Raw genomic sequence first — 19,734 nt, 5'->3', positions numbered from 1 at the left:
GCAGTACCTCTGATCACCAGAGGTGCTGCTATTGTGCCTGTTGTGCTCCTAGTTCCTTAGGAGTTAACACTGCTTCACTCATTATCTCATGCACCTGGGTGTGTTCCATTTATACCTGTCTCTCCCAGCATTCAGGGCTGGTTATTGTTGTCCCATCCTGTTGTTCCTTTCCTCTGCTGTGCTTTTGGTTTCATGCTGCCTGGATCTCTTCATATTGTCACGGATCTCAAACAGAAGTACAGCTAGGAGTCATGGATAGGTGAAAACACTCTGTGTTTATTTGCAGAGAGGTGTTAACAACAGGTAATAAGGAGCAGTGATAAATACCAGGTTCCAGCTGATGCAGAAAGTAGCATGAATGTCCAGAAACAATCAGGTAAGGACAACAGGAAATTACATCAGGATTGGACAACAAGAAAGGACAACACAGGATGGGACAACAATAACCAGCAATGACTGCTGGGAGGAACAGGTATATATAAGGGGAATGAGACACACCCAGGTGCATGAGATAATTAGTGAACATACAGGTTAACTCCTTAAGCACAAGAATAATGCACAATAGCAGCACCTCTGGTGAAAAGAGGTACTGCTGGAACACAAAATAGAAATACAAATAATAGAATGACAAAAAGGCAGGAGCTGCCATGCAAAGCAGCATGTAATGCACACGCTGTAGGCAGATCATGACAGTACCCCCTCCCTTAAGGGCGGATTCCAGACGCCCAATTACCAAAAATGTCTGAATTCATCGGAATCATAGTCCAGAATTGGGGGCCCGGCAGAAAAGTCCTCGTCCATTGGTGGACGGGCAAAGGAGACTATGCCAGCTGCCAGTTCAAGCTCTGTAGACCTTGCTCTCTTCTTTCGCTTTTTCTTTTTGCGAGAATTCCCTGGAACAGCAGTTTGAACCAATTGGGTGGAGTACAATGAAATCTCTAGGCCAGGTGAGATGGGTGGACCTGCTGACAATACAGAGGCCCCGTAACAAGGCATAGCGGGAGGTGTTGGTGAAAACTTGTTGATCACTGCCTCGACAAATAGTTGTAAGTCAGAAAGAATGGGGTGATCAGACTCAACAAAAGGGTTTGCCCATTCCATAGCCTCTCCTCTAAAATGTGTTAACAAAAACAAAACTTGCCTCTTTGGGTCACTGACAAGGCTAGGTACCGAGGGGAAATAAGAAGCACAAAACCTCAGTAGAGCACTAAATTGAGAAAGGTGCCCCTCAAAGGTAGGTGGCAGCTCAGACTTGGCACCCTCGGCAACGGATGGTTCGGACTTGGCAGCAGGCTTGACAGCTGGCCCGGACTGGACGGCTGGCTTGGCAGCAAGCCCGGACTGGGCGGAAGGCTTGGCAGCTGGCCCGGACTGGGCGGAAGGCTTGGCAGCTGGCCCGGACTGGGCGGAAGGCTTGGCAGCTGGCCCGGACTGGGCGGAAGGCTTGGCAGCTGGCCCGGACTGGGCGGAAGGCTTGGCAGCTGGCCCGGACTGGGCGGAAGGCTTGGCAGCTGGCCCGGTCTGGGCGGAAGGCTTGGCAGCTGGCCCGGACTGGGCGGAAGGCTTGGCAGCTGGCCCGGACTGGGCGGCAGGCTTGGGAGCTGGCCCGGACTGGGCGGCAGGCTTGGGAGCTGGCCCGGACTGGACGGCTGGCTTGGCAGCAAGCCCGGACTGGGCGGAAGGCTTGGCAGCTGGCCCGGACTGGGCGGAAGGCTTGGCAGCAAGCCCGGACTGGGCGGAAGGCTTGGCAGCTGGCCCGGACTGGGCGGAAGGCTTGGCAGCTGGCCCGGACTGGGCGGAAGGCTTGGCAGCTGGCCCGGACTGGGCGGAAGGCTTGGCAGCTGGCCCGGACTGGGCGGAAGGCTTGGCAGCTGGCCCGGACTGGGCGGAAGGCTTGGCAGCTGGCCCGGACTGGGCGGAAGGCTTGGCAGCTGGCCCGGTCTGGGCGGAAGGCTTGGCAGCTGGCCCGGACTGGGCGGAAGGCTTGGCAGCTGGCCCGGACTGGGCGGCAGGCTTGGGAGCTGGCCCGGACTGGGCGGCAGGCTTGGGAGCTGGCCCGGACTGGGCGGCAGGCTTGGGAGCTGGCCCGGACTGGGCGGCAGGCTTGGGAGCTGGCCCGGACTGGGAGGTAGGCTTGCCAGCACTTTAAGAAGCCTGAGGGCAGACAGCACTTTGAGAAGCCTGAGGGCAGACAGCACTTTGAGAAGCCTGAGGGCACACAGCACTTTGAGAAGCCTGAGGGAAGACAGCATCAAGTGGTAACTCGGGCTGAACCACATGGACTGGCAACTCGGGCTAGACCGCATGGACTGGCAACTCGGGCTGGTCCGCATGGACTGGCAACTCGGGCTGGACCGCATGGACTGGCAACTCGGGCTGGACCGCATGGTCTGGCAACTCGGGCTGGACCGCATGGACTGGCAACTCGGGCTGGACCGCATGGACTGGCAACTCGGGCTGGACCGCATGGACTGGCAACTCGGGCTCGACCGCATGGACTGGCAACTCGGGCTGGACCGCATGGACCGGCAACTCTTCTGGAGCAGACTGGAGGGACAGGACCCCCTCTGGAGAAGTCTTTAAGGGCAGCACCCCCTCTGGAGCAGACGGTAAGGGCAGCGCCCCCTCTGGAGCAGACGGTAAGGGCAGCGCCCCCTCTGGAGCAGATGGTAAGGGCAGCGCCCCCTCTGGAGCAGACGGTAAGGGCAGCGCCCCCTCTGGAGCAGACGGTAAGGGCAGCGCCCCCTCTGGAGCAGACGGTAAGGGCAGCGCCCCCTCTGGAGCAGACGGTAAGGGCAGCGCCCCCTCTGGAGCAGTCTGGAAGGGCAGCGCCCCCTCTGGAGCAGACTGGAAGGGCAGCGCCCCCTCTGGAGCAGACGGGAAGGGCAGCGCCCCCTCTGGAGCAGACTGGAAGGGCAGCGCCCCCTCTGGAGCAGACTGGAAGGGCAGCGCCCCCTCTGGAGCAGACTGGAAGGGCAGCGCCCCCTCTGGAGCAGACTGGAAGGGCAGCGCCCCCTCTGGAGTAGACTGGAAGGGCAGCGCCCCATCTGGAGCAGACTGGAAGGGCAGCGCCCCATCTGGAGCAGACTGGAAGGGCAGCGCCCTCTCTGGAGCAGACTGGAAGGGCAGCGCCCCCTCTGGAGCAGACGGTAAGGGCAGCACCCCCTCTGGAGCAGACGGTAAGGGCAGCGCCCCCTCTGGAGCAGACTGGAAGGGCAGCGCCCCCTCTGGAGCAGACTGGAAGGGCAGCGCCCCCTCTGGAGCAGACTGGAAGGGCAGCGCCCCCTCTGGAGCAGACTGGAAGGGCAGCGCCCCCTCTGGAGCAGACTGAAAGGGCAGCGTCCCCTCTGGAGCAGACTGGAAGGGCAGCGCCCCCTCTGGAGCAGACTGGAAGGGCAGCGCCCACTCTGGAGCAAACTGGAGCTCAGGAACAGAGACAGCGGCTGAAGACTCGGAACTGGACACAGTGGCAGGAGACTCGGAACCGGACACAGTGGCAGGAGACTCGGAACCGGACACAGTGGCAGGAGACTCGGAACCGGACACAGTGGCAGGAGACTCGGAACCGGACACAGTGGCAGGAGACTCGGAACCGGACACAGTGGCAGGAGACTCGGAACCGGACACAGTGGCAGGAGACTCGGAACCGGACACAGTGGCAGGAGACTCGGAACCGGACACAGTGGCAGGAGACTCGGAACCGGACACAGTGGCAGGAGACTCGGAACCGGACACAGTGGCAGGAGACTCGGAACCGGACACAGTGGCAGGAGACTCGGAACCGGACATAGTGGCAGCAGGCTCCAAGCTGGAGGCAGATGATGTGACCTCAGAGCTGGAGGCAGATGATGTGACCTCAGAGCTGGAGGCAGATGATGTGACCTCAGAGCTGGAGGCAGATGATGTGACCTCGGCACAGGAGACAGAGGCTGACACCTCGGCACGGGAGACAGAGGCTGGCACCTCGGCACGGGAGACAGAGGCTGGCACCTCGGCACGGGAGACAGAGGCTGGCACCTCGGCACGGGAGACAGAGGCTGGCACCTCGGCACGGGAGACAGAGGCTGGCACCTCGGCACGGGAGACAGAGGCTGGCACCTCGGCACGGGAGACAGAGGCTGGCACCTCGGCACGGGAGACAGAGGCTGGCACCTCGGCACGGGAGACAGAGGCTGGCACCTCGGCACGGGAGACAGAGGGAGTAGGTGCCTCAGGACAGGCGGCTGGAGCTGGCAGATTGGGTCTCTTCGCAGAGAACAGGAATGCTGGAGCATAAACAGATTTGGAGTACCGAGAGGAAACAACAGGAGATTGTTCAATAAGCTGACGTGGTCTACGGACAGGACAGTCCTGCAAGAAATGTGCATTGCTGGCACAGTAAAGACACAGTTTGTTGGTTATTCTGCGCTGTCGCTCCACTTCGGTCAGATGGGGGCGTGGCCCACTTGTGAACCGGGCATTAGTTAAACTGCAGTTGTTAGTTAAATGCAAATTTGGCATGGTATTATAGCAAGGTGTTGGTGGCACGGATTCAGCAGCAGACAGAGTTGGCTGGGTCAAATCAACAGTATTAGATTTCAGTGAAACAGTCTCTGATAGTCTCCTAAGTGGGTCCAAAAGCAAAGTGGAAAATTTAGCCAGCTGGGAGCGTAGCAATATAATGTCCATTTGTAAGGTTTGTAGCAGTGGTAATTCCATGATTGGTAAAACAGACATGTTGCAAAAGACAAATGAAAACTTGATTGCAGCAAAAAAAGTCCCAGAATAAAACAAAACTTTCACCTGACTCCAAAGCTGTTTTTTGGGCTGGTTATACTGTCACGGATCTCAAACAGAAGTACAGCTAGGAGTCATGGATAGGTGAAAACACTCTGTGTTTATTTGCAGAGAGGTGTTAACAACAGGTAATAAGGAGCAGTGATAAATACCAGGTTCCAGCTGATGCAGAAAGTAGCATGAATGTCCAGAAACAATCAGGTAAGGACAACAGGAAATTACATCAGGATTGGACAACAGGAAAGGACAACACAGGATGGGACAACAATAACCAGCAATGACTGCTGGGAGGAACAGGTATATATAAGGGGAATGAGACACACCCAGGTGCATGAGATAATTAGTGAACATACAGGTTAACTCCTTAAGCACAAGAATAATGCACAATAGCAGCACCTCTGGTGAAAAGAGGTACTGCTGGAACACAAAATAGAAATACAAATAATAGAATGACAAAAAGGCAGGAGCTGCCATGCAAAGCAGCATGTAATGCACACGCTGTAGGCAGATCATGACACATATTACCACTTACCTTCATCAGCCATCTACCCGGTATTTATTCCTGCATATTCCTGTATATTCAGTATTCAGCAATAAACTTTGTGTGTTTTCACCTCAATCCTGGCTCCTGAGCTGCACTTGTATTTGAACCGTGACAGTATAATCAGCCTAAAGAAAAAAAAAACAGCTTAGGAGTCGTGGGGAAGATATTTATTTTGGGACCTTTTTCTGCTATTCTTTTTTCATTTGGTTTTTGCAATATGTCTGTTTCACCAATCTTGGAATTGCCACTGCTACAAACTTTACAGATGGACATTATCTTGCTACGTTCTCAGCTTGCTAGATTTTCCTCTTTACTTGTGGACCCTCTCAGGAGACTGTCTGATTATGTCTCTTCTAATACAGAAGCTGCTGGTCTGTCTCAATCCACCTTTACTGCTGCTGAACCTGTGCAAACAGCACCTTTAAATTGTGCTTCTACAAATTTGCTGTTTAGTAAGAACTATGGGGTAACTAATTCCCAGTTCACAGGTGGTCCACGCCCCCATCTGACCAAAGAGGAGCGACGGCACAGAATAACAAATTAATTGTGTCTTTACTGTGCCAGCAGTGAGCACTTCTTACAGGACTGTCCTATCCGTAGACCACGTCAGCTTACTGAACCATCCCCTGTTGGGTTCTCTCTGCATTCCAAATTTGTTTATGCTCCACCATTTCTGATCTCTGGGAAGAGACCCAATCTGCCAGCTCCAGCCGCCTGTCCTGAGGCGCCAGCTCCAGCCGCCTGCCCTGAGGCGCCAGCTCCAGCCGCCTGTCCTGAGGCACCAACAACCTCTGTCTCCTGTTCCGAGGTGCCAGCCTCTGTCTCCTGTTCCGAGGTGCCAGCCTCTGTCTCCTGTTCCGAGGTGCCAGCTTCTGTCTCCTGTTCCGAGGTGCCAGCCTCTGTCTCCTGTTCCGAGGTGCCAGCCTCTGTCTCCTGTTCCGAGGTGCCAGCCTCTGTCTCCTGTTCCGAGGTGCCAGCCTCTGTCTCCTGTTCCGAGGTGCCAGCCTCTGTCTCCAGTTCCGAGTCTTCAGCCGCTGTCTCCAGTTCCGAGTCTTCAGCCGCTGTCTCCAGTTCCGAGTCTTCAGCCGCTGTCTCCAGTTCCGAGTCTTCAGCCGCTGTCTCCAGTTCTGAGTCTTCAGCCACTGTCTCCAGTTCCGAGTCTTCAGCCACTGTCTCCAGTTCCGAGTCTTCAGCCGCTGTCTCTCTTCCTGAGCTACAGCCTGCTCCAGAGGAGGCGCTGCCCTTAAAGCCTGCTCCAGAGGGGGCGCTGCCCTTAAAGCCTGCTCCAGAGGCGGTTCTGTCCCTCCAGTCTGCTCCAGAAGAGTTGCCTGTCTATGCGGTTCAGCCCGAGTTGCCTGTCCATGCGGTTCAGCCCGAGTTGCCTGTCCATGCGTTTCAGCCCGAGTTGCCTGTCCATGCATTTCAGCCCGAGTTGCCTGTCCATGCGGTTCAGCATGAGTTGCCTGTCCATGCGGTTCAGCCCGAATTGCCTGTCCATGCGGTTCAGCCCGAGTTGCCTGTCCATGCGGTTCAGCCCGAGTTGCCACTCTATGCGGTTCAGCCTGAGTTACCACTTGGTGCTGTCTGCTTTGAGGCTTCTCACAGCGCTGTCTGCTCTGTGGCTTCTCACAGTGCTGTCTACCCCGAGGCTTCTCACAGTGCTGTCTGCCCCGAGGCTTCTCACAGTGCTGTCTGCCCCGAGGCTTCTCACAGTGTTGTCTGCCCCGAGGCTTCTCTTGGTGCTGTCCCTGCCAAGCCTGCCGCGCAGTCCGGGCCTGCTGCCAAGCCTGCCGCCCAGTTCGGGCCTGCTGCCAAGCCTGCCGCCCAGTCCGGGTCCTGCTGCCAAGTCCGAACCATATGTTACCGAGAGTGCCAAGTCTGAACCATCACCTTTCTTTGAGGGGCATCTTTCCCAATTTAATGCCCTTCTGAGGTTTTTTGTTTCACAGATCCCCTCCGTACCAAGCCTTGTTAGTAGCCCTAAGAGACAGGTACTATTCCTAATATCCCATTTATGGGGAGAGGCTTTGGAATGGGCAAACCCATTTATTGAGACGGATCATCCCATCTTATCGGACTTGCAATCCTTTACTGAGGCAGTAATCAGCAAATTTGTAACTCCTCCCGCTATGCCATCTTGCGGGGCCTCTGCATTGTCAGCAATACCACCTATCTCTCCTGGCCAAGAGATACCATTGTGCTCCTCCCAGTTGGCTCAGGTCCCAATCCCGAGGAAGTCCCGTAAAAGGGGAGGACGTAAAAAGAAAGGAGGTTCTGCAGTGCTTCAGCTTCCATCTGGCATGGTCTCCTTTGCCTCTCTGCCCATGGACAAGGGCTTTTCTGCCGGGCCCCCAATTCTGTACTATGATTCAGATGAACTCAGACATTTTTGGTAATTGGGCGTCTGGAATCCGCCCTTAAGGGAGGGGGTACTGTCACGATCTGCCTGCAGCATACTGCTTTGCCTGCAGCTCCTGCCTCCTGGACTATCAGACTTTATCATTTGTGTTCATTTTATGTGATAGCAGCAGTACCTCTGATCACCAGAGGTGCTGCTATTGTGCCTGTTGTGCTCCTAGTTCCTTAGGAGTTAACACTGCTTTACTCATTATCTCATGCACCTGGGTGTGTTCCATTTATACCTGTCTCTCCCAGCATTCAGGGCTGGTTATTGTTGTTCCTTTCCTCTGCTGTGCTTTTGGTTTCATGCTGCCTGGATCTCTCCATATTACCACTTACCCTCATCAGCCATCTACCCGGGATTTATTCCTGCATATTCCTGTATATTCAGTATTCAGCAATAAACTTTGTGTGTTTTCACCTCAATCCTGGCTCCTGAGCTGCACTTGTATTTGAACCGTGACAGTATGTGAGGGTGAGGAGCTTGAAAAGAATTCTGTAGAGGAAGGGGAGCCAGTACAGGGCTTGGTAGAGGTGGGAAACAGGTGGAGCGGTGAGAAAGGAAGATAAGTCTAGCAGCTACGTTGAGTACAATTAAAAGTGGAGCGAGATGAGAAATGGGAAGGCCAATAAGGAGAAGGTTACAGTAGTCCAAGCGGGAGATGATCAGAGAGTGGATGAGAGATTTGGTGGCATCCTGGGAGAGGAAGGGGTGAATGCGAGCGACATAATGCAACTGGAAGCGTCAGGATTTGGCTAAGTGGTTAGCACTTCTGCCTTACAGCACTGGCATCATGAGTTTAATTCCCGACCATGGCCTTATCTGTGAGGAGTTTGTATGTTCTCCCCATGTTTGCGTGGGTTTCCTCTGGGTGCTCCGGTTTTCTCCCACACTCCAAAAACATACTGGTATGTTAATTGGCTGCTAACAAAAATTGACACCTAGTCTGTCTGTCTGTGCTGTCTCTGTCTGTGTGTGTGTGTGTTAGGGAATTTAGACTGTAAGCCCCAATGGGGCAGGGACTGATGTGAGTGAGTTCTCTGTACAGCGCTGCAGAATTAGTGGCGCTATATAAATAAATGGTAATAATAATAATAATAATAGTGTGTGGGGCAAAGGAAAGAGAGGAGTTGAGGATGACATCTAGGCAGTGGAGTTGGGCAACAGAAGAGATAGAGGAATTGTTAACAGTGATAGAGAGGTCAGAGGGGAAGGAGATGGAGGAAAGACAATGAGTTTGTTTTTAGCAATATTAAGTTTAAGAAATCTAGAGGACATTCAGGAAGAGGTGACAGAGAGGCAGGAGGACACCCTAGAGAGGAGGGAGGGAGAGAGATCAGGAAATGAGAGGTACAGTTCAGTGTCGTCAACATAAAGGTGGTTCTTGAGGCCGAAGGAGCTGATGAGTTCTCCCGGGGAAGAGGTGTATAGCAAAAAGAGTAAGGGTCCAAGAACAGAACCCTGTGATTATTCGATTAGGTGTTTAAAGTGTTTGTCAGACACTTACTACTCCCTTTCTAACATAAATTATATTCTATCTATAAGTGAAATTTATCGATCTACCAAGCATTCTTGTGATTGGTGACCTGGAATGAAAAGATTATTAAAGGTATATAGTCCACCTATCTATGAGTTTTCAGATCAGGCCAGAATGCTAACCAACATGTATTTCCTGTTAACAAACCTAGTTTAAGATCAGCGTGTGAAAGCATAGTATAAAAGCATACTAAAAATAATTATTACTTACATTTAATATGTCATTTAATAATATATTTAATTAATATAATATATATAAATATGCATGAAACCCCGAACTTCTGTGCATAGCTTATTTTTTTATGCTTCTGTTTCATAGGTCCCTAGGACTGGTGAGAGAACATGACATATCTTTCTATATGGCGTACATCTCTTGACCTACACCCAATTACTTGACAATGGGTGACAACAATAGGCCAGCTATGCAGAAGCGTGGAACTCATTGCGTAGAAGAGGGTGGGGTAAGGAAATAAAGCAGTTTTTTTCCAGCTGTACCCATGTCTCCAAAGTGCCTGTGTCTAAATAGGATGAAATCATTGTTCTACATAAAGAGCTGTGTATCAACCTGTGTCATTGGTGATCTTTCTGAATGTAACTTTCTGCTTCCATTTTGATTTGCTATTATTGTTTTTCTAGATCTCTATTTTCCTAACATCTCCTGCTGCATTGTATAAGCTTAATAACGGGGCTGGTGAGACTCAACATCTCAAAGTGTGAATGTAGACAAGGTAGCAATCGATTAGATTCGAGGGAGGTGCTGGATATGAGTTGATATGGTTGTTTTGGGAATATGTGGTTAAGGTTTAGGGTTGTAAGGCTATTAGTTGTAGTCAATAGAAGTCAGGATGTATATTGCACCTACGGCTTGTAAGGCAATAGTCATGTCATTACTCAGATATTTAAAAAACAGTAATATTATCATGTTATCCACATTTTCTTAGAACTAAACATGTTATCCGATTTATCTGCACCAGGAAACTAGTAAAAGACATCAGTGCAACCAATCATTAACAACAGTATGAGCACCTTTTATAATGATGTGTGCTGTAAGTTGATAATCGATAAGTGCAAAGATTATTAATTAAGAAATGATGGTCATTGGACGTTTTTTTCCCTCTATTATATCTCTTAGGAAAGTCAGAAGAATCTATTTGCCATTATGTCAGGCGTCATAATTTGACAGTTTTTGATATTAAATATATTGTTTTTCTTTTACATGGAAGTACGTCTCCAGCTCAGGCCTGGGCCCTCAGGCATGCTCGGGCCCCGGTACTTTGTACACTCCGGCCTTCCTTTCGACTCCCCTGGTGGTAATTGAGTAGAATAGCCTAGTGAGGTTAAGAGGGCAGCATGGTGGCTTAGTAGTTAGCAATTCTGCCTCACAGCACTGGGGTCATGAGTTCAATTCCCAACCATGGCCTTATCTGTGTGGAGTTTGTATGTTCTCCCATGTTTGCGTGGGTTTCCTCTGGGTGCTTTGGTTTCCTCCCATACTCCAAAAAAAAACATACTGGTAGGTCAATTGGCTGCTATCAAAATTGACCCTAGTCTCTCTGTCTGTCTGTGTCTGTGTGTGTATGTTAGGGAATTTAGACTGTAAGCACTGGGGTCATGAGTTCAATTCCCAACCATGGCCTTATCTGTGTGGAGTTTGTATGTTCTCCCATGTTTGCGTGGGTTTCCTCTGGGTGCTTTGGTTTCCTCCCATACTCCAAAAAAAAACATACTGGTAGGTCAATTGGCTGCTATCAAAATTGACCCTAGTCTCTCTGTCTGTGTCTGTGTCTGTGTGTGTATGTTAGGGAATTTAGACTGTAAGCTCCAATGGGGCAGGAACTGATGTGAGTGAGTTCTCTGTACAGCGCTGTGGAATTAGTGGTGCTATATAAATAAATGGTGATGATGATGAGGGTGGCTCATGAATTTGAGAAACTCGCCTACAGAGATGAGCTGTCAATAGGGTCGGCGCTGGTAATTGAAGCGCCTCTGTGACTGTAATTTGCGCAAGTAAAGTGAAGCCCTGCACCAAATCGCCTATTCCAATCCCTGATCTGTTCAGAGAGGGGACTATGAGCTTAAGGGAGAAGGTGCCTGTGCCTATTTTTATTTTTATTTTGGTGCAGATGGGGGCCTAATGTCTCACTTACTAGGATGTATGTGTTCTAGCAGCCTTGGTATTCAGGGAATGCTTGAAAGGCTGAAGGCAGGCTGAAAGCCTTGTTGGGCATTCTACAAACTGTGTACAGTCCAAGAGAGTACTGTAACTGGGAATGTGATCTATCTTTTATCTTGTCCATGTAAAAAACAATATTTGGGAAAAGCCACCTGTCATGTAAAAGATCAGCTTAGAGAACCATTATGGCACATTCAGAGAGGTGATAGGAACCATCCAGTGGGCAGCATGGTGGCTTAGTGGTTAACACTTCTGCCTCACAGCACTGAGGTCATGAGTTTGATTCCCGACCATAGCCTTATCTGTGTGGAGTTTGTATGTTCTCCCCATGTTTGTGTGGGTTTCCTCCGGGTCCTTCGGTTTCCTCCCACACTCAAAAAACATACTGTTTAATTGGCTGTTATTAAATTGCCCTTAGTCTTTCTGTCTGTGTGTGTGTGTTAGGGGATGTAGACTGTAAGCTACAATGGGGCAGGGACTGATGTGAGTGAGTTCTCTGTACAGCGCTGCAGAATTAGCGGCGCTATATAAATAAATAGATGATGATGATCCTGTATACATACATTTTGTAGAAACACATAACTGTCAACCTACTGGTCAACAATTTAAAACAAAAGAAAGACCCACATTCTTTTCAATTTTTAAATTCGATAGTAAGATGCCGGGTGGCTTTAATCACAACTTTGAGTTTTTAATTATTCCCTCTTTATGAATAACAACAATATATTTTTGAGATGATTTTATATTTTGTTTATATATTACTATATATTTATATGGATTTACAGATTTTTCCCATGCAGCACCTGACTTAATTATACAATGGCAGATTTGTGTCATTGATATTTCATTGTGGGTGTGAAAGAAGAGGATCCCCCCAAGGATTTAGGTGACAAGTAAATTGGTGAACCAAGGGTGTGAGGGGATGTTTTTATTTCTAGTAATGGACTTTGTGTGTTTACCTGACTGTATTATATTTTACAGGTGCACTACATGTCCCAGCAGACCCTGGATACTAGGGCATACATTAGCCCTTGTAGCTCTCTCAGTTGCCAGCTTGCTAATGCAGCCATGGGTATACGGACACTGGTAGATCTCCAAGCACCATCATACCCAAACATTTTAGACATATATATATATATATAATCAGGTTGGTTAACATGACCAGTGGAAGTTTGGCTCTATGTTTTTGTGACTTGTATTTGCACATCGAAGAACTCCTCCTTTTAGCTCATTTTATTATCCCGTACCAGAAAACTATATCTTACTTTTGTAGAATTTACACATCTTGCCAAAAAATGTATAATTTGCCATATATGTGTGGCCCTGAAAACCAGGACCCCAAAATGTCACTTTGTGACCGTAGTAACGGTAATAGTGCACAGGCTGCGTTACTTTTGACAGTAATGCAGCCAATTGAATATGTCCCATTGTGTACATTAACTAGATTGCCTTGGCTAATGCAAAATGCAAAAGAAAATCCAAATGGGGTTATTTACTATCATGATGCAAAAGTGCAGCAATCGAACAGCCAATCAGACATTTGTTTCCAACATCCTAACGTACACTGCACCAATGAATGCTTGTCGCTGGTATGTTTATGGGTTACTTAAATTATATTTTCAGAACTGCAGAAAGAAGGGTCACTGCATAGAGCCTCTCTTATTGTTAAGAACATTTGAGGGGTGTATTCCACAACAGTCCACATTTTTGATTAGTCTGGGTTTTGGCTGGCAAAATGGACAGGGCTTGTCAGTTCAGGGGTGTCTGCAAAATGTGGAGGCGTGGCTTTGTTAACTGGGTCCATAGCCGAACAATTTTGGGCATGATCAATATTTGTGCTGATTTTGTGTCCTGGAACGTAGGGAGGTATAGAGGAGGTAAACTTGAACACTTCAGTATGGCATGAGTGGCTCATTGCTAGCGCCTATGGATTTTATTAATATTGTATTAGATTACACAGCTGCGAGCACAGTGGCGCTTGTCACTGCTGATTGGTCATCTGTCAGACAGAAGTACAGATGTACTTTATTTGATCGCATTTTCAATTGGATACAGCATAAGTACACAGTCAGTACACATAGTGTAGATTTCATCAGACATCACAAGCATCTCAATTTTGTCAGACAAAAGTATAGAAGTGTGTCCTTTGCACATAAAGATGTACATATGGCCATGCTAAGCACAATATGTAACAAAAAAACTAAATATTGTTTCCCAGCAATGAAACAAAATTTGTGTGTTCCTGATCATTATAAAACACTCAAAGATACACCACTGAGACGAAATCTGCAGAAAAATTTTAACTACTTTTCACTGTATCCCTTTGGGAGGAAAACTAAGAAAAAATGGTTAATTGCCTTAGAAAGAGTATTGGTTTGCAGGACTCGCAAATAACCGGTAATGGACAATTTTTGTTTCACGCTTTATAACTATTGTTATTGCAGTGCTGTGATCACCATTAATTTAAGTATATTTCTAATGGAAAAAAATGAAAACAAACTCCACCTCGATTGGTTTTAATTGTTAAACATGACTCGAGGGAATTGCAACAATCTAGGTTTTAGAAAGCTGCACTTTTTACCCTATTTCTCACATATGGAATACATACGTTTAAAACACTTTATTTCATAGAGTAAAGGATGTTAGGGCAGAAGGACAGAGTGTGAGGATTAGAGAGAAATTAGATGGGGAGGGACAGAACAGGAAATACTTCTTCTAATAAATACATTTTAAAGAAGAGCAATAGTTTTATTTTAGTAGCAAAATATGGAATGGGAGAGAGAGAGAGAAGTATGCACAGTGAGTAAAGGATATTAGATGTATGATAAAGTATAAATAGATTGGAGTATATAAAGTAGGACAATTAAAAAAGATAGAAGGTATAAAAGTGTTTGAGAGAGAAGCTTGGATCTAAAACCCCATTAGTTTTTCTCTGCTGAAAACATTCCCCAATCTGTGGGTCATGAGCTTTATTCACAGCGTTGTTTTCCTAAGAGAGTCCCAGGTAAACTGTTGTGAAATATATGAAGTATACAATATATCAAGAATGGTCTACAAATATTAAGCTCAGCCCATCAAAATAATTCTAACCTGGCACTAGGGGTCTTAGGGGTCAATTCATCAAATGCACAAAAGCCCTAAATCCTGCAAAAATGGGAGTTTTTCAGGGTTTAGGGCTTCTGTCTATTTATCAAAGTCAAATACAAAAGTGGAAGCTGCTCAAATCAATTTATAGGCCATAACAGGTGCTGAAAGGGTGGGGTTATCCTGCAAGGAACATACACACAACATTTTTTCCCCCAGCACACTGCTATAGCCAGCAACAGATCTGCCATTTCTACTGTAGATAAAAATGCAAAAGTCTTTGTTGCACACATTTGCAAATGTATGTTTAAGCCATCCTGCCACGCCAAGGCGCTTTTGCATATAGGATGGTCCTACTCTAAACAATGAGAGTCCCTATATTTGGGCCATACATATGTGTTTTTAAATTGAGAGCTAACTTACCAAAGAGGTACCCCAGAAGCCTCCAAATAGCAATCCAATGTCAGCACTCCCCCTCAGCTACTGACACCAACATGCCTCTCAGACAAATACAAAAGTGGAAGCTGCTCAAATCAATTTATAGGCCATAACAGGTGCTGAAAGGGTGGGGTTATCCTGCAAGGAACATACACACAACATTTTTTCCCCCAGCACACTGCTATAGCCAGCAACAGATCTGCCATTTCTACTGTAGATAAAAATGCAAAAGTCTTTGTTGCACACATTTGCAAATGTATGTTTAAGCCATCCTGCCACGCCAAGGCGCTTTTGCATATAGGATGGTCCTACTCTAAACAATGAGAGTCCCTATATTTGGGCCATACATATGTGTTTTTAAATTGAGAGCTAACTTACCAAAGAGGTACCCCAGAAGCCTCCAAATAGCAATCCAATGTCAGCACTCCCCCTCAGCTACTGACACCAACATGCCTCTCAGACAAATACAAAAGTGGAAGCTGCTCAAATCAATTTATAGGCCATAACAGGTGCTGAAAGGGTGGGGTTATCCTGCAAGGAACATACACACAACATTTTTTCCCCCAGCACACTGCTATAGCCAGCAACAGATCTGCCATTTCTACTGTAGATAAAAATGCAAAAGTCTTTGTTGCACACATTTGCAAATGTATGTTTAAGCCATCCTGCCACGCCAAGGCGCTTTTGCATATAGGATGGTCCTACTCTAAACAATGAGAGTCCCTATATTTGGGCCATACATATGTGTTTTTAAATTGAGAGCTAACTTACCAAAGAGGTACCCCAGAAGCCTCCAAATAGCAATCCAATGTCAGCACTCCCCCTCAGCTACTGACACCAACATGCCTCTCAGACAAATACAAAAGTGGAAGCTGCTCAAATCAATTTATAGGCCATAACAGGTGCTGAAAGGGTGGGGTTATCCTGCAAGGAACATACACACAACATTTTTTCCCCCAGCACACTGCTATAGCCAGCAACAGATCTGCCATTTCTACTGTAGATAAAAATGCAAAAGTCTTTGTTGCACACATTTGCAAATGTATGTTTAAGCCATCCTGCCACGCCAAGGCGCTTTTGCATATAGGATGGTCCTACTCTAAACAATGAGAGTCCCTATATTTGGGCCATACATATGTGTTTTTAAATTGAGAGCTAACTTACCAAAGAGGTACCCCAGAAGCCTCCAAATAGCAATCCAATGTCAGCACTCCCCCTCAGCTACTGACACCAACATGCCTCTCAGACAAATACAAAAGTGGAAGCTGCTCAAATCAATTTATAGGCCATAACAGGTGCTGAAAGGGTGGGGTTATCCTGCAAGGAACATACACACAACATTTTTTCCCCCAGCACACTGCTATAGCCAGCAACAGATCTGCCATTTCTACTGTAGATAAAAATGCAAAAGTCTTTGTTGCACACATTTGCAAATGTATGTTTAAGCCATCCTGCCACGCCAAGGTGCTTTTGCATATAGGATGGTCCTACTCTAAACAATGAGAGTCCCTATATTTGGGCCATACATATGTGTTTTTAAATTGAGAGCTAACTTACCAAAGAGGTACCCCAGAAGCCTCCAAATAGCAATCCAAAGTCAGCACTCCCCCTCAGCTACTGACACCAACATGCCTCTCAGACAAATACAAAAGTGGAAGCTGCTCAAATCAATTTATAGGCCATAACAGGTGCTGAAAGGGTGGGGTTATCCTGCAAGGAACATACACACAACATTTTTTCCCCCAGCACACTGCTATAGCCAGCAACAGATCTGCCATTTCTACTGTAGATAAAAATGCAAAAGTCTTTGTTGCACACATTTGCAAATGTATGTTTAAGCCATCCTGCCACGCCAAGGCGCTTTTGCATATAGGATAGTTCTACTCTAAACAATCAGAGTCCCAATATTAGTGCCATACATATGTGTTTTTAAATTGAGAGCTAACTTACCAAAGAGGTACCCCAGAAGCCTCCAAATAGCAATCCAATGTCAGCACTCCCCCTCAGCTACTGACACCAACATGCCTCTCAGACAAATACAAAAGTGGAAGCTGCTCAAATCAATTTATAGGCCATAACAGGTGCTGAAAGGGTGGGGTTATCCTGCAAGGAACATACACACAACATTTTTTCCCCCAGCACACTGCTATAGCCAGCAACAGATCTGCCATTTCTACTGTAGATAAAAATGCAAAAGTCTTTGTTGCACACATTTGCAAATGTATGTTTAAGCCATCCTGCCACGCCAAGGCGCTTTTGCATATAGGATGGTCCTACTCTAAACAATGAGAGTCCCTATATTTGGGCCATACATATGTGTTTTTAAATTGAGAGCTAACTTACCAAAGAGGTACCCCAGAAGCCTCCAAATAGCAATCCAATGTCAGCACTCCCCCTCAGCTACTGACACCAACATGCCTCTCAGACAAATACAAAAGTGGAAGCTGCTCAAATCAATTTATAGGCCATAACAGGTGCTGAAAGGGTGGGGTTATCCTGCAAGGAACATACACACAACATTTTTTCCCCCAGCACACTGCTATAGCCAGCAACAGATCTGCCATTTCTACTGTAGATAAAAATGCAAAAGTCTTTGTTGCACACATTTGCAAATGTATGTTTAAGCCATCCTGCCACGCCAAGGCGCTTTTGCATATAGGATGGTCCTACTCTAAACAATGAGAGTCCCTATATTTGGGCCATACATATGTGTTTTTAAATTGAGAGCTAACTTACCAAAGAGGTACCCCAGAAGCCTCCAAATAGCAATCCAATGTCAGCACTCCCCCTCAGCTACTGACACCATCATGCCTCTCAGACAAATACAAAAGTGGAAGCTGCTCAAATCAATTTATAGGCCATAACAGGTGCTGAAAGGGTGGGGTTATCCTGCAAGGAACATACACACAACATTTTTTCCCCCAGCACACTGCTATAGCCAGCAACAGATCTGCCATTTCTACTGTAGATAAAAATGCAAAAGTCTTTGTTGCACACATTTGCAAATGTATGTTTAAGCCATCCTGCCACGCCAAGGCGCTTTTGCATATAGGATGGTCCTACTCTAAACAATGAGAGTCCCTATATTTGGGCCATACATATGTGTTTTTAAATTGAGAGCTAACTTACCAAAGAGGTACCCCAGAAGCCTCCAAATAGCAATCCAATGTCAGCACTCCCCCTCAGCTACTGACACCAACATGCCTCTCAGACAAATACAAAAGTGGAAGCTGCTCAAATCAATTTATAGGCCATAACAGGTGCTGAAAGGGTGGGGTTATCCTGCAAGGAACATACACACAACATTTTTTCCCCCAGCACACTGCTATAGCCAGCAACAGATCTGCCATTTCTACTGTAGATAAAAATGCAAAAGTCTTTGTTGCACACATTTGCAAATGTATGTTTAAGCCATCCTGCCACGCCAAGGCCCTATTTCTCACATATGGAATACATACGTTTAAAACACTCTATTTCATAGAGTAAAGGATGTTAGGGCAGAAGGACAGAGTGTGAGGATTAGAGAGAAATTAGATGGGGAGGGACAGAACAGGAAATACTTCTTCTAATAAATACATTTTAAAGAAGAGCAATAGTTTTATTTTAGTAGCAAACTATTGAATGGGAGAGAGAGAGAAGTATGCACAGTGAGTAAAGGATATTAGATGTATGATAAAGTATAAATAGATTGGAGTATATAAAGTAGGACAATTAAAAAAGATAGAAGGTATAAAAGTGTTTGAGAGAGAAGCTTGGATCTAAAACCCCATTAGTTTTTCTCTGCTGAAAACATTCCCCAATCTGTGGGTCATGAGCTTTATTCACAGCGTTGTTTTCCTAAGAGAGTCCCAGGTAAACTGTTGTGAAATATATGAAGTATACAATATATCAAGAATGGTCTACAAATATTAAGCTCAGCCCATCAAAATAATTCTAACCTGGCACTAGGGGTCTTAGGGGTCAATTCAGCAAATGCACAAAAGCCCTAAATCCTGCAAAAATGGGAGTTTTTCAGGGTTTAGGGCTTCTGTCTATTTATCAAAGTCACCCTGATGATTAATATTGCCGGTGGTAGCCTATACCTGGGGCCTCTTGCAATGCAAACCATAGGGAAGACAATTACTATAGACATGTACTGCTGCTGTTCTCCGATTGCTGACGCCATTTCAGCATGGCGCTAGCCGGGGGCAGCAATGGAAAAAATGCTCTATTATTAAAATAAAGCATTTTTCATTTTTTTTTAAACATTTTCCCCCCCAAAAACTTTACACGTTTTAATGGAATCTGGAACAGGAAGCCCAAAACCAGGCATCCAGTTCCAGAGGGCAAGTGCATTCCTGACAGACTAACCAAAGAACTATATCAAGCGGAAAAAAACTAACGTATATCCATAGTTACCTATATAGTCATCTACAATTTCTAATGTTTCGAATGCATTCGGAGATTAATTTATTTCCCATTTCCCTTCCTGACTACTGTAACCTTCTCCACACCAGCCTTCCCTGCTCCCACCTTGCTCCCCTTCGGTCTATACTAGAAGCTGCTAGATGTATCTTCCTTTGATGCCTCCCCTCTCTACCTTGCCTTACATGTGTTCCCCTTCCCCTACAGTATCCTCTTCAAACTCCTCACCCTGCAAGGCCCTCTCCCACTCCACTGTTCCTTACATCTCCATCCTTCCCTCCATCCTCAGTCTCCTGCATTCGGCCAATGACTGTCGCCTCTCCTCCACTCTGATCACCACATCTCACTCCTGAATCCAAGATTTCTTCTGGGCTGTCC

This window comes from Mixophyes fleayi, chromosome 5 (assembly GCF_038048845.1).
Source record: "Mixophyes fleayi isolate aMixFle1 chromosome 5, aMixFle1.hap1, whole genome shotgun sequence".
NCBI lineage: Eukaryota > Metazoa > Chordata > Amphibia > Anura > Limnodynastidae > Mixophyes > Mixophyes fleayi.
Note: the sequence above shows the minus strand (reverse complement) of the source record.